General features: G+C 36.3%; 1 protein-coding gene across 1 annotated transcript in view; it reads left to right on the top strand.

Moving 5' to 3' along the window:
- LOC131434802 (ankyrin repeat and BTB/POZ domain-containing protein 2) overlaps positions 1-13,856 on the top strand; it is a 257,444-nt gene that overhangs the window by 55,322 nt on the left and 188,266 nt on the right. Inside the window, exon 2 of the mRNA XM_058601961.1 lies at positions 2,025-2,056. The gene's annotated coding sequence lies outside the window, so the exon portion shown is untranslated. The remainder of the gene's footprint in view (positions 1-2,024; positions 2,057-13,856) is intronic.

The raw sequence follows: 13,856 nt of genomic DNA, 5'->3' as shown, positions 1-13,856 counted from the left end.
ATTCTCCTCTTCGTCCGATTTGAAATGAGACTTTTACTTTCGAGAGAAAAGCAGAAAGCTCAGTACGGAATGCTTTGAAGTCGGAAATCATCACCGTCACTGATGGCATAGATTGTTGTTTCTTCCCAGAACGACAAGCGTCCATTTTGGGAATTTTTGAAGAATTTTCTTCCATGTCGCTACAATCGGATTCAGGAAGAATCTCGTAAATATTGTTAGACGGCATAGAATCAACGGAAGGGAAATCCGTCCGTTGTCTTTTATTTTTACATTCAGATTCTATTATGAATTATGAAGGGTGTTATGAATTTAAATCTTAGCGGGTCTCCGGTTCTGATACTATTCCTTTGATTTTCTTATTCATGTTTCTCGTCTTCGACTCATCAGTACATTAGCAGTTCGAATTGAACTGCCATTACACAGTGGTCCGAAACGGGAGATTAGCGAGACACAAATATTTTCTCTATTAAACATTTGTTTATGGTTGGTGTCTTCACAAAAGTTGTTTATAATCAAATGGCGCCTCTTTTGATGTAAACTTTAATTGGAGGGTCTATGTTTGGATTGAAATCTGGAATCTAACTATTCTAATTGAATTTTAAAATGATTATATTTTACTGCAAAGTTGTAGGAAATTTTATACTAAGTAACTTTGCTCACTTGTATTGCTCTAACTTTTTGTGACTATTCTACCAAACTACAAAGACCATTATATAACCGTTCTTTACGAGCGAAGCAAAAATCTTTTTTTTTTATTGAACTGGTGTATGACTATTTTCAAATATTGATTTATTTTTCCTGCTATTGGTGTTTAAATACAAATCAATCAAATGAAAATTTTGTGATTAACTGTTCATTTGAAATTGGTATGTTAACGATACATTCATAAACCCCTTTCGAAACAAACTTCATGAAACAATAGCAATCTGAAACTGCCAACGGCTGCTACGATTCATCCTGCTGTATGCTGGAAGTGAGGAGCTACAAAATACAATAAGCTACTCACTAGCAGTAAATGTCATAACTTCATCATTACCATGAATACCAAAACCAGTGTTGAATATTTCTTCGGCTTGTTTTAGTACGTACTACGAAGGAGATCGGTACAGGAAAGAACAGTGGCTCTCGTTTTTGCGGAGCGATCGTACGACCAACGAAAGGTCGTATACGCCAACACTCCCGCAAAAAAAATCCATTCGAGGAACCGCATCCCATTTCTCTTTCATTCTTCTCCATAACTAACTGTACCTACCTTTTACACGAATAATGTTCTGCTTGGGTCCTTTCATCTGGAGGTTGGTACATGATCTTTAATGGCACCGGAACATGTATGCAACCACGGGGTAGACACGGTGACGGCATGTTAGTATTGGGATTTCCGCGGAAAAACGAACCGTGTTTTGCTCAAATCACGTTGCTTGTTCCCCGCAGGCTTGATCTTTATGCTCACTTCTCGAGTTGACCTGTACCGATACACTGCCAAACTGCACTTTTCCTACCCGGCCAACTTTTAGACGTTGATGGATCTTTGCGGGAAACTGGTGTTGTGGTTGCTGCGATCCGTTTGCGGATGCATTAACAAAAACACACTCGCTCGTCTACTGGGCTGTGGTGGATGACTTGACCGAAGTAGCTCGTTTAATTTATGACTTTTATTTATAGAGGTTTCATTCTGATTTTTTTTGCTGCCAAACCGAAACACTCGATGCGGATAAAACTGGTACAGGGAGGGATTGCGCTTAACGTGTAGAAGAATATCTGCTACCGATTGGTGGCGGTACACGGCAGGAAGAAGGGAACCCGAAAGGCAAAGGTTCACTTCAAAATTAATGATGCTGCTACTGCAGCTCGATCATGCTGCGTTTGTACTGTTGCTTGTTTTGAGTTTCTTTTCCTTCCAAATATTTTGATTTTGACCTAATTACCTTCAATGGCATTCCGCTGTCAATCAGCAATGGGCCATATATGAAGTATCTGATCATGGCAATAATGAGTATTGTTTTTTTTTTGCTTTTCATTTACAGATTGAACCGCACTCGGACATCCGGATTACACGGTGAGTAAAGCATTTTAGTTGAACATTTTATTATATTATGATTACATCCGGGAGTTTTATATGCTTCTTCTGCGACGTTTGTGAAAATCGATACCATCATGCATGAGAAATTGATAAAGGAAAATCGTTTGTTTCTTTCGCAATTTTTAAAGGGAACTAGCTGGCCCCTGCACACTTCGTAAAGACTGTCCCAGAAAGTACGGACGCAACCAAAAACCGCTGCCATTTCGCAATGGTTCAGAATCTGAAAATTTTTATGGCTGCGTCCTGTTGTTCACACTCTTCTCTAACCACTTGTGCAGTTGTTTATTCGTTTTCATCACTTCTGGTGAAACTCTCAACGGGTGAGCAACACGTTGCATCGTGTTAGTCCGGAGAAAATTCGAGTATTTCGCAAGAAAGAAAGGATTTTCAGCCATACTTTGACGATTCGACGCAGCCACACAGCGAGATTTTCCTTTGTAGTCAAGTGAAAATAAAGTCCATTGGACTATAAACGAAAATTAACTGGCAATATAGCCTTAGTTGCTGTGCCATCAATTCGGCGTCATCTCAAGTGAAGTGACGCCAACCAGAAAAGAAGAAGAAGAAGATTCGTTTTCATTAGTTTGTTTCGGAATGCGTGGACTTTCAGTAGAACAACGTTAAAAAATTGTGTACAAATGGTGCACAGAACGCGGACTGTCACTGAGAAAGATAGCAAAAATGGAAGGAGTAAGTTAAAAAGCCGTGCGAAATGCAATCAGGAATTTCGGTGAAGATAACACCTTTGAGGATAAACCGAAAACAGGTCGAAAAAAAGGTCCTGCTAACCCTCAGTTGGATAAACGTATACTGAAGGCGTTCGAGCAAAAGAAGGAGGTTTCAGTTCGGGATGTGGCCAAAAAAGTGGGCACTTCGAAGTCAAATGTTCGTCGTGCTAAAGAACGTTTGAATCTTCGAACCTATAAGAAGCAGAAACAACCAAAACGTATTCCGAAACAAGAAGCATCGATCAGACCGAGGGTCATCATTGATTAACTCAGCCATTCCGAGAATCGTCAATTCAGTAGAGCATAAATACAACTGAACATCGAACATTAGATTAAATATAAATAAATCAACACAAATAATATTAGATTGGATATAAAGAAATCAAAACTACTTTCAATCAATTTTAATGATTTTTGAAAAAAAGTTATGATACCCTATGAGAGTTGTTCCTAGCTATTTTGTATTGTAGATCAGAAGTTGAGAATAGCTGCTCAAAGATCAACAATATCTTTTGCCTTTTTTCCACTTTCGATAAAGGTATAAAAAATCGATCAGTGGGTATTGGCGTTGAATAAATACTTGTTTACTTTTGAATTTGCCAGTTATTTTCTGTACCTGTTCCTGTACTTTTGACATTAAAAATGCCTTACTCTTCACTATAAGGGGCCGGGGGTTAATTAAAAGTTTCAAAAATAGCCGCGTAACTTTTTTGCGTCATAATTTTGAACATTATTGGCTCAGTCATTTGTTGATGGATTTATATAATTTAACAACCAATCGATTCGGAAACTTTTAACTTAAACATATATGGCAAGGTCGTTTCAGTATTTCAAGAGCATACTATTAAAAAATGGTTAGAATTGACCTATGTTTTCATCCACCAATCCCAGCTGACCAAATTGACGTCATTTTCTTGTTCGGCATAGGAGGCTTTGCGTCATGCATAAAAACACCGCATCATTCTGCATAGTTCGAAGAGGAATCTATAAATATATGCTGCAAACAAGGGGAGGACGCTTAGAACAATGTGCCAAGCACACATTAACACAATGCGTTGGTGCATTTATCAATATTGGCAGTTTTGTTTTCATACAGTTGCCCAGTTGCGGCACACAAAGGGCTTAATTTTGACAAGTAGCTGTTTCATGGGGTACAGAGTGGCACACTTAGGTTCACTGTATATCACGTGTTTTTTTTAGAGGCACAATATAGTTTGTGTTAAGCGACTCTTCCCTTGGCTGCAAGTCATTTCTTGATTTCAGTTGATGCTTGACTGTGAATGAAATAAGTAGCTCGTCCAGCGAGGTGATGACTAGATTGTATATGCGTTCGCTCGTTAGATTGTCGCTTTTACTAACTCTTCACTGTACGAGGCTGAGTGTCAATTAAAAATATGCAAAACTAACCGCATAACCTTTTTCTTTCATAATTTTGAACACTTATAACTCAGTCATTTGTTGATGAATTTATATAATTTAACTACCAATCGATTCGAGAACATTTAACTTAAACTTATGCGGTAAAGTCATTTAAGTATTTCAATTGCATACCATTGAAAAATGGGATTGAAATGACCTATGTTCCCACGAGCCAATGACAGTCGCAGTGAATGATGCCAAACTCTTGTCCGATTTGCGCAGTATGAACTAAAGCACAAAAAGGAATCTATAAATATATGCCCGAATACAATTCTGCTTTAGTTTACCCATGGCTTATCTCGATCCTCCGGCAACTAGCAGACCAACTTAGAACTATCGGCGATAGATTTTTCGAACCTAATTTGAAGCGCTTGTATCTCGGTGATTTGTTGATGGATTTTTTTCATTTAACTTATTTGAAAAAGTTTAAAAATGTTTTAATTTGTCAACGGGTAGTGTGCATACTGAAATCTCCATTTACATACGAACAACACGGTGGCGCGCAAATAGATTTAGTATAAAGTTGTGTTATGATGATAATCATAGATACTTGTTTTCCATTTAATGTTCCTAAACACAATGAACTATCTCTCAGCATAATTCCTTAAGTTCTATTATTGAACTAAACAATAATCGTGTAACCTAATTGGATAGTTGAAAATTGATTTATAATCTTATAGAAGAGATCCAAATTAAGGATCTTATAATAGAGATCCAGGCTAAGTATAACAAAAACAATGCAATGCAAATCGTTATGCAGTATCGATTTGAACAAGCTGTTATCCCACCAGGAAACGCTTCAAAAGATTCGGAGCTTAGTACAAATAAGTTGCACAGACTCACATATATAAAATTATCAGATGCAATAAAATGTAGTATTAGAGATAAACTCAAAATAAGCTGATTTGCGATTTTACATGCATCATTTGAATCCTCACTAAACTCGAGTCACTGCCAGTTTCAGTTAAATTATCATTTACATCAAAACAACAAGTGTGATATCATAAAATATATAAAATCTTCTCTAATCCGTGTTTATAAAATGAATAAGTTTGTACGTTTTCTGTCTTGAAAATTATTCTGATATAAAATCGTTTCTTTTGTCCAGATTTATATCTTGAGGTTGTTCGTATCCAAAATTGGTATTTTAAGTAACTTTGAAATCATCATAATTGACTTTCATTTAGAAGATATTTTCAAAAATTCATTAGTTTTGCGATTTTTTCTTTGGGGTTTTTTATTCTTGTTTCTATACTTTCTATTCTTGTTTCTGAATTTTATGTACCTGCTCCTGTACTTTCTGCATATGTTTCTGTATCTTCTGTGCCAGTTCCTGTAATTTCTGTACCTATTCCAGCACTTGTTCCAGTACATCATATACTTGTTTGTCTCATTTATGTACTTCTTCCAGTAATATCTGTATTTTGTCTTTCATGTTGTGTTAAAATGAATCAACTTTAATTCGTTTTCAACATTTTTTTTTCAAAATTAGTATCACGAAAGCTCTTTCGCATTTTAAAGGTCACAAAATGACCCAAGCAAAATATGTGCAAGAGTCGAAACCGTTTGTGAACAAGTAGATGAATCTTTTCAAAGAGGTGGACAATTGCTCGAAACTTCGAATTCAAATAGAATTACTCCATAAAGATAAGAGCTAGACAGTTTTAATTTTTGAGTTTACGGTGATTTGCCACTTGTAGGGAAGAGTGTTCGGTAACCGGCACCGTTTTATTTTAAGCCTCTAACTTCTGACTAAGTGACTTTATTTGTTTATTTCGTCAAGCAAATGTAGATTACATATAAATGGTTTACAATGTTCACTTACATGCTACGAACTATTTCTACGACCAAGCTGAGATTTTATTTGATTTTTTGACATAGTAAGGTCAAGATGTTCGCAGTATTGATTGTAATGGCGCATTATTCGATTGACTGGGATGTATTTTGCATAATTTGTTCTTGTACGTCTTTCTAAAAAATAATTTCCTGATTCGTAATTGACGGCTAGGTATATAAAAATTTAATAATATCGATAATGTCGCTGATAAAATAATGTCACGGCGTTCTTTGAGGGTTTGTGCAAAGTCGAGGCGTTCTATAAATGTTCATATATTGATGAGCATGCAGCGTGCTTCACACGATGGTAGAGGCTGTCCAGTTTAATTCACGAAGTGTATACAAAAGAACAAAACAAACTGATAAAAACCGATACACTGAGGAAGGATGTAAATAACATTCCGAAATACGTATCTGTATTATAACGTTTGATACACTTCTGTGAAAATAGTGACTTTGTGAGAGTGTAATGACGTGACATAGTAGAATTAAACGGTACCACAACAGTACTATTATAAAATTGTTTTTGGATCAATTCAATGAGTTCTTCGAGATTAATATTATGTGAATTTCATACTAGGCTGCAATATTCCAAAATGGGTCTGACATATGTACTATATAGAAATTTTATAGTACACTCGAACAGCTATTTACGTAATAATCGGGGGTTTGTAAATCGAATTATGACGTTAAAAAAACTACGTTATTTGGAATTTTCAAAGTAAAAAAAGTTTTCCTTATGTATATGTATTATTGGAAATTAATATTAATTTGGGTAATTATGGAACGAAAATTATCAGTTTTTGCAGCAAAAAGATGTTCTAAATCGCATCAATTTCCAAGATGGCGACTTCCGGTTCATCGATATTTGTTACAAACCATCAGAATATAAGTATTTTCGGAACGGGTTTGATGAGTACATGTCAGAAAACGCATCATATTGAGGTGGTTCTGAATTCTAAGATGGCGACTTCCGACTAACCCTTACAATATGGGTATTTATGGAACGGGTTTGATGAGTAGATGTCGGAAAACGATCTTTGAGGTGGTTTTGAATTTCAAGATGAAGACTTTCGGTTTATTGATATTCCTTGAAAAGCCTTATAATATGGATATTTATTATTATTTGGTTTAAGAAAAGTTATTTGATTATTGTTTGGTTTAAGAAAAGAAACTCTTGGCTTATGAGGATTTAATTTTCCATTTTGACAGATATTCACTGAAAATATTTAAACTTCTTCGTAGGCGACTGCAGATCACTTTAGATTTCTACCTGTGGCTAACAGACTTGTGGCGTCACAGAATAGCGATTTCTGACAACCAACGGGTAGATTTGGAAGATCAGAAGTGAAAATATCATACAAGATTGGAGCTACGCTCGAACCCTGCGGAACACCTGCTCGTACGGGTAGCAATTCAGATTTACAATTCTGATAGCTAACCTGGAGAACACGATCAGTTAAATAATTTTGAATCATTTTGATCAAATAAATAGGAAACTGGAAATCAGACATTTTTGCTATTAAACCTTTATGCCAAACACTATCGAATGCTTTTTCTATGTCTAGAAGAGCAACTTCAGTGGATAATCCAGAAGATTTATTTGTTTTTATCATGTTCGTTACTCTGACAAGTTGATGAATAGTTGAATTTTAATGGCGAAATCCAAACTGCTCTGGTAAAAAGATTGAGTTCTCATTTATATGACACATCAAGATATTTTTTTCAAAAAGTTTACTGATAGAAAATGTAAGCTAATTGGTCGATAGCTTGATATTGCTACTGGGTTTTTATCAGGTTTGAGGATAGGACTTACTTTAGCGTTTTGCGTTTTTCCATCTTTTTGGGAAGTAAGCTAATGAAAAACACATGTTGCATATTTTTAAAAAGAGTCTCAAGGCAACATCGGGAAGATTTTTAATAATAATATTAAAAATTCCATCATCACCAGAAGCCTTCATGTTTTTAAGTTTCCTAATAATTGACTTAATTTAATCAAACTTCGTCTCAGTAATATCATCTTGGAATAACACTTGAGTTGAAATATGATCGTATTTCAGTGAGACTTCATTTTCAATAGGACTCACAACGTTCAAATTAAAATTGTGGACACTCTCGAACTGGTGAGCAAATTTTTGAGCTTTTTCGCCATTTGTAAGAAGAATTTGATTTGGTTTCTGAGGTTTCTTAAGAACCTTAGAAAGTTTCCAGAAAGGTTTAGAATATGGTTAATTTGTTCAACTTCATCAGCGAAATTTTCATTTCGTAAAAGAGTAAATCTTAGTTTATTTTCTTTTTGTAAATCCTTAACTATGTTTCAATTGGTTTGTTGATTCAATAAATTGTTCTTCATAAAACTATTAACAAAGTTTATTTGAAGGCGCGTTGAAGTACATTTAACTATTGAATTTTTCTCGGCAGTATGATGTTCATTGTAAAATTTGTGCATCGCATTGATTTGTTATTCAAAATAACATGCTTTTTTCTGTTTATGGTTGCATTATCTATTATTTACATTGTTGTTGGTGTTGTACAGGTTATTTTCATGTTGAGTAAATATCAGTTATTCTAATACGTCTTTGTGATAAAACGACAACTAGTTTTCAACATACAGGGTGCTCCATTTTTTATGTCGGTATGTAAACATTGAATAACTTTGAGAGAAAACAACCGATTTCTACATGTAGTGTATTTTTATTCAGTTTAGTTCCTCACAATTTTTTTGGACTAGTTGTTTAAAACAATAACGATTACGTGGCCACCTTTATTAGCAATTACAAAATGACTCCTTTTTTCTGCGTTCGCCATTACTTTTTCGAGCATCTCGGGTGTTATAGCGTCGATTTCAGCTCGTCAGTAGTTTGTGACTGGTTGGCGTAAACCTTGATTTTCAGATATCCCCACAACAAGAAAATAAAAACGAAACGACGAATTGTATTGTCTGATGGTGCCTTTTTGCCGCGATATTTTTCCGATATGCACGTTGAGTTAACACACTGTTAACTTTTCGGACTGTTTTCGATCTAAAGTGTCACTATTCCAGCGCGCTGTTTCGGTGTGAAGCGATCCATGGCAAATATTGAACGGAATTGAAGTTTCCAAAACATATCTGATGTAATTGCTTGGTTGGTAAATGTGAATGTTATTCAGCAGCACACTGATTTTTAACTAATCTTTGTTATGTCTCTAGTCACTACTCATAGCTGCGCTTTTTAAGTCACATAAGAGGTTGAGCAAAAAAATCAGTCTAAATTTTTGTTGCAAACAGGTCACAAATAAGCTTGGGTAACAAATTTTTTTGCTAGGGTTCCTACCTTCGGATTCGGTGCACTGGTATCGGCTTCAGTCTATTGCCAGGCAGTCATTCTGTTCACCGATGAGAAATAATGAATTCACGTTTCATCAACAGTTGATAATCGATAATAAAAGTTCACCCATTTTCGCATCGGCATTACCAAACACGCATCCGCACAAGGCTTGCGCTTGTATTTCGCGTCCGAAGTCATCATGTGCGAAGCCCAGAGAATGAATCATCTGTTAGTTTGCAAACCTTTATTTCCCGGATGATTAACATGATTTTAGGTATTGTTTTCTTATTGTGCTATGTAACCGTGTCGGAGAGGACTTCATCGGCAGTGGAGCTTCGACCACTAAGAAGCTTTCAAAACCAATATTTCGCGGTATGATCTGAAGGAACACTAGTCCCATAATATTCATCCAAATATTATTTGGCTTGCTTGCATCGTTTTATCTTTGTACCTAAATATGAATGATTGTGTGGCATCATAATCTCTTCTGAGATTATAGTGCATTTCGGTGATCAGGTTATTTTTCTCTCCACCCTGTTGTTAACCAAAATGCAATCCTTCGTAACTTTTTTAAAACTAACATGTAAAAATAATTTACGCTCAAGACTTTTGGAGTGGACAGCAGAAAATAGATACTCTCAACGAATATGAAAACCAACTCCAACAACGACCTGTGGGACTCAAGCGAAAACCAAACACGCAAGCGGATTCATGTCCGGTAACAGCAATGTATGTGTATATGTACACACGGGCATCATTGACGGTCGTTCTACTATGTGATTAAGCCCAACCGGGTGAATGCTTGATTACAATTATCGTTTTACTGGTCATTGCGGGGTGATTGCGAGTCGCATTTGTTTTCACGGTTTCCCCCTTTTTCAGTATAAAATTTTATGTGACCCGAGGGTGTGAGAGCTTTTACCGATGTCGCTGGTCTGCCCATCGAGACGACGACGCCTAATTACCATAATCTGAGCTCCAGCAGCATCAGGCTCACTTAGCTATCTGTTTTTGCATGCTCTATGCTGTCAGTACAGTATTTCGATATGGCTAGTTTAGGCTTGGAGTCTAGAGAAAATCTCACTTTTCCTATATTGACATCAGATGTGACCTCAAAAGCACAACATGATGTTTCCCTAACGCCGACCAAAGACGGGAAGCAAAAAATGTTGCCCCTAATTCAGCTTAGCATGTGCGCTATGATTTACCGTACAGATTTGCACTCACCTCATTTGTTGATTCTTTTTTTGTTTCCTTTCGATACACGAATTATTTAAAGGAGCGCTAGTCACAATGAAAAATTGCCACAGGCCAAAATACTTCGGCGGCCTGAGCGACGTAGCGAAGGCCAAGGTTATGCACGACCGTTGGTGCCAAACATCTGGTTCAGCGACTGTTGGTCTCCGAACATGGTGACCACTCGGTCAAAGCTTTCATTTTTTTCCCAAACCTGTCAGTTAAAAGAAATACGGTCTAAAATTAAATGAACCTGGTTTAGCGACAGTCACGGCTTACTCATTCTGGGAGTGGCAAGCGAAGAACGGATGTAAGTAGGTACAGGAAAAGAAAATAAATCTTTAAAGCCGTACCTTAAATTAAAAGTTTTTGGTGTATAACAAAGGATGTGATGATGAGGTTTCAAAACGGAGCGACAGGTGAACGCCAAGAATAGCAAATAAATTTTATGGATGGGTTGAGCAACTAAGTTTTCATGGGATGTTAAGTTTTCTACTTCGTTATGGATGTGCTGTGAAATTCATTGAGATAGTAGGTAGAATGTGAAAGTTAGACTGATTCTTGGTATTTTCGGAAAAGCGTTTTCTTCAGCACAACATATATTTTAAAGTAATACTAAGGTCTCTTTTTACATGTTTTTTTTCGCACGGTTTTTTTATACACGGATTCCGGAATTAACACGGTTTTTATTCACACGGTTTTCGCAATTAACACGGTTTCTGATGAGAGTTTAAAAAGCATTGTTATTTAATTTTTGAGAAAAATTTCAGAAAAGGGTTGTCTGTAATAAAACGATTATGAGAGTTCATTTAATGTTTGAAAGTGAACTAAAATCATTCATTCAACAATTCACAGGAGTATTGATTGTCGTTCCATAAAATGATTAATCAGTCTTCAGATCTTGAATCCCTGTCGTGAATGTCTCTTCCGCTCAGTTGTGGTGTATGATGTCAGCATCGTCATTGATATCATCGAGAATTTCGTAGCGTTGAAGAACTAGTCGAATTTACTAATCTCTTTAACTCTTCATCATATCGAGCAGAACAGTATTTTCTACCCATTTGATTGATATAGCTCTAATAGTATTATGATTTTGACACATAGTAATACCTTTTCCAATTTGATCCATATTTATCTCTATGAATTCTTCCCCTTTGATTCTGTCGCTGCGTGCATAGATCTTCATCCAATACCCATGTTTTCCCACTAAGTTTAGTTGAGAATGACTATTAAGATCGTTAGTGTTTACTACATATCGCACCTTCGGAATTGAAAAGAACTTATTCTCAACCTTTTTATGTAGAGAAAGTGTTTATTTGTTCTAATTGTACGTATTATCGTTCTTTTGAAAACTTAATGCGTTATGCAGAAGGCATGAGCCATTTAGAATCGTATCGCTTATCGTACAACGCGTTTCCTCAGTGTTCTACTTTTAATTTGTCATCCAATGTGTTTTATCAAGTACGACTGGACCCTTCTCGTAACCTCAGGCTGTTTTTATTGTGAAATAACAGTTACATTTTCACAGTTATGTGCACCCTGCATAAATTAAACTTTTTCTCCTTCAAATTATCAAAAGTTACATTTTATCCAAAACAAAACAAACAAATAATCAAATCTACGGTTTTGTGGAATTAGGACATCAAATTTTCCACGCGGTTTCCGCAATTGACAAGCTTTTCTTTTACACGGATTTTTTTAACACGGTACGTAACCCCCGTGTAAAAAGAGACCTTAGTGTAATATAATACATCGTAATATTTATGATGTCATTATATGTCATTATCAGTTACAGTCTGTTACATAAGAGCAAGTTCACGATAACTCGCGATCGGTTGAGTTTTTTTGTGCTCGCACCCGACAGGTCCCAAAATGACCCAAGCTACCGCGGCGAAATACATGAAAAAGTCGAAACAGTTTGTTAGTAAGTGGGTGAATTGTTTTATAGAGGTGCAAAATGTCGACGACTTTTGAAATCGCGGCTCTGTCGGTGTATTGTCGGAAAAAGACGAAAAAATCAGTTTGGAATCTGTTTTTGAAGAATTCGTCGTTAACTTTATGCGAATGTGCTTCAAAATTGACCAAAACAGGTGAAAATATATCGTACGGAACTGTTCGCAGACATTTGATCGCAAATAATTTGAAATTTCGAAATACTTTGCAATAACCGATGTTGAGTGAAAAACATGTGCAAAAACGTCTTGAATGGGCCAAGGAGCAAAATGGTGTCGTGATCTTGGATTGGTCCTCTCAGTCGCCCGATGCCAATCGAATTGAGAACGTTTGGGCTAAAATGAAGATGAAGCTTGGGAAAAATCGACCACACAATTTGAATCAGCTTATTCGCCGAATTTACAAACTTGGAGGTCATTTTCAGAAGAATATGCGCAAAATTTCGCTCAAAGTATGCCTCGAAAGTGTCAAGCCATTATTAACGCTGAAGGGGATTGGACTTGCTATTAATATATTTGTCAGAAAGTTTTTGATCTGATAAAACAATCTTCAAAAGTATTTTCATGTTGAGTCTTTTCATTTTCTCACAACAGTGACTACGCTCTTATGTAACAGACTGTAATTTTTTAACAAAACACAATATGTCTATAAAAATTTCAATGGCCAGCTTAAGCTTGCTTGCTACTCTATCACTGATCGGAATCAGCTGAACTTTTACAGACAACGATAATCATACCCAGGCCCGTACCCAGGATTTCGTTTCTGGAGGCGCCCTCAGATAAAAAATAATGTACCTGAAAAGTGCTTATGTACATGATTTTCGGTGCGCCTTTTACCGTCGTTTTTAACATACACTTTAACCTTTTTCACTGGAACTATTATTATTAAGGAGAATATCGAAAATAAGCTATACATTTGTGTTGTAGGCATGTATTTGTGATGGTTTTTTATGTTCAGATCACAGCATGCTATGCGTTTGGCGGTCAGCTTTCGTTTGTTTACTTGTTTGTGCGGTTGAAATTCTGCGTTTTCAAAATGTCGCGTATTGAAAACAAAGTGAAAATCAAGATTCTGGACACAAGTTTAGGGAACACTATTTTTTGGATGAGGTACCAGGAAGAGTCCGAAAACCCGGTTCTTCCAACCCGAAACTGGACCAGAAAGTGGTATCTCTAATCATGAAGAACAAATCCATGTCAATACGTAACTTTGCCAAAAAATCAGGAACGAGTGTCGGAATGATCCAGCGTATCAAGAGGCGAAATCACTTGAAGACCTACAAGAAGCAGAAAATCT

Source organism: Malaya genurostris, chromosome 3 (genome assembly GCF_030247185.1).
Source record: "Malaya genurostris strain Urasoe2022 chromosome 3, Malgen_1.1, whole genome shotgun sequence".
Classification (NCBI taxonomy): Eukaryota; Metazoa; Arthropoda; class Insecta; order Diptera; family Culicidae; genus Malaya; species Malaya genurostris.
The sequence above is the reverse complement of the archived record's forward strand: the minus strand, read 5'-3'. Positions and strand labels throughout refer to the sequence as shown.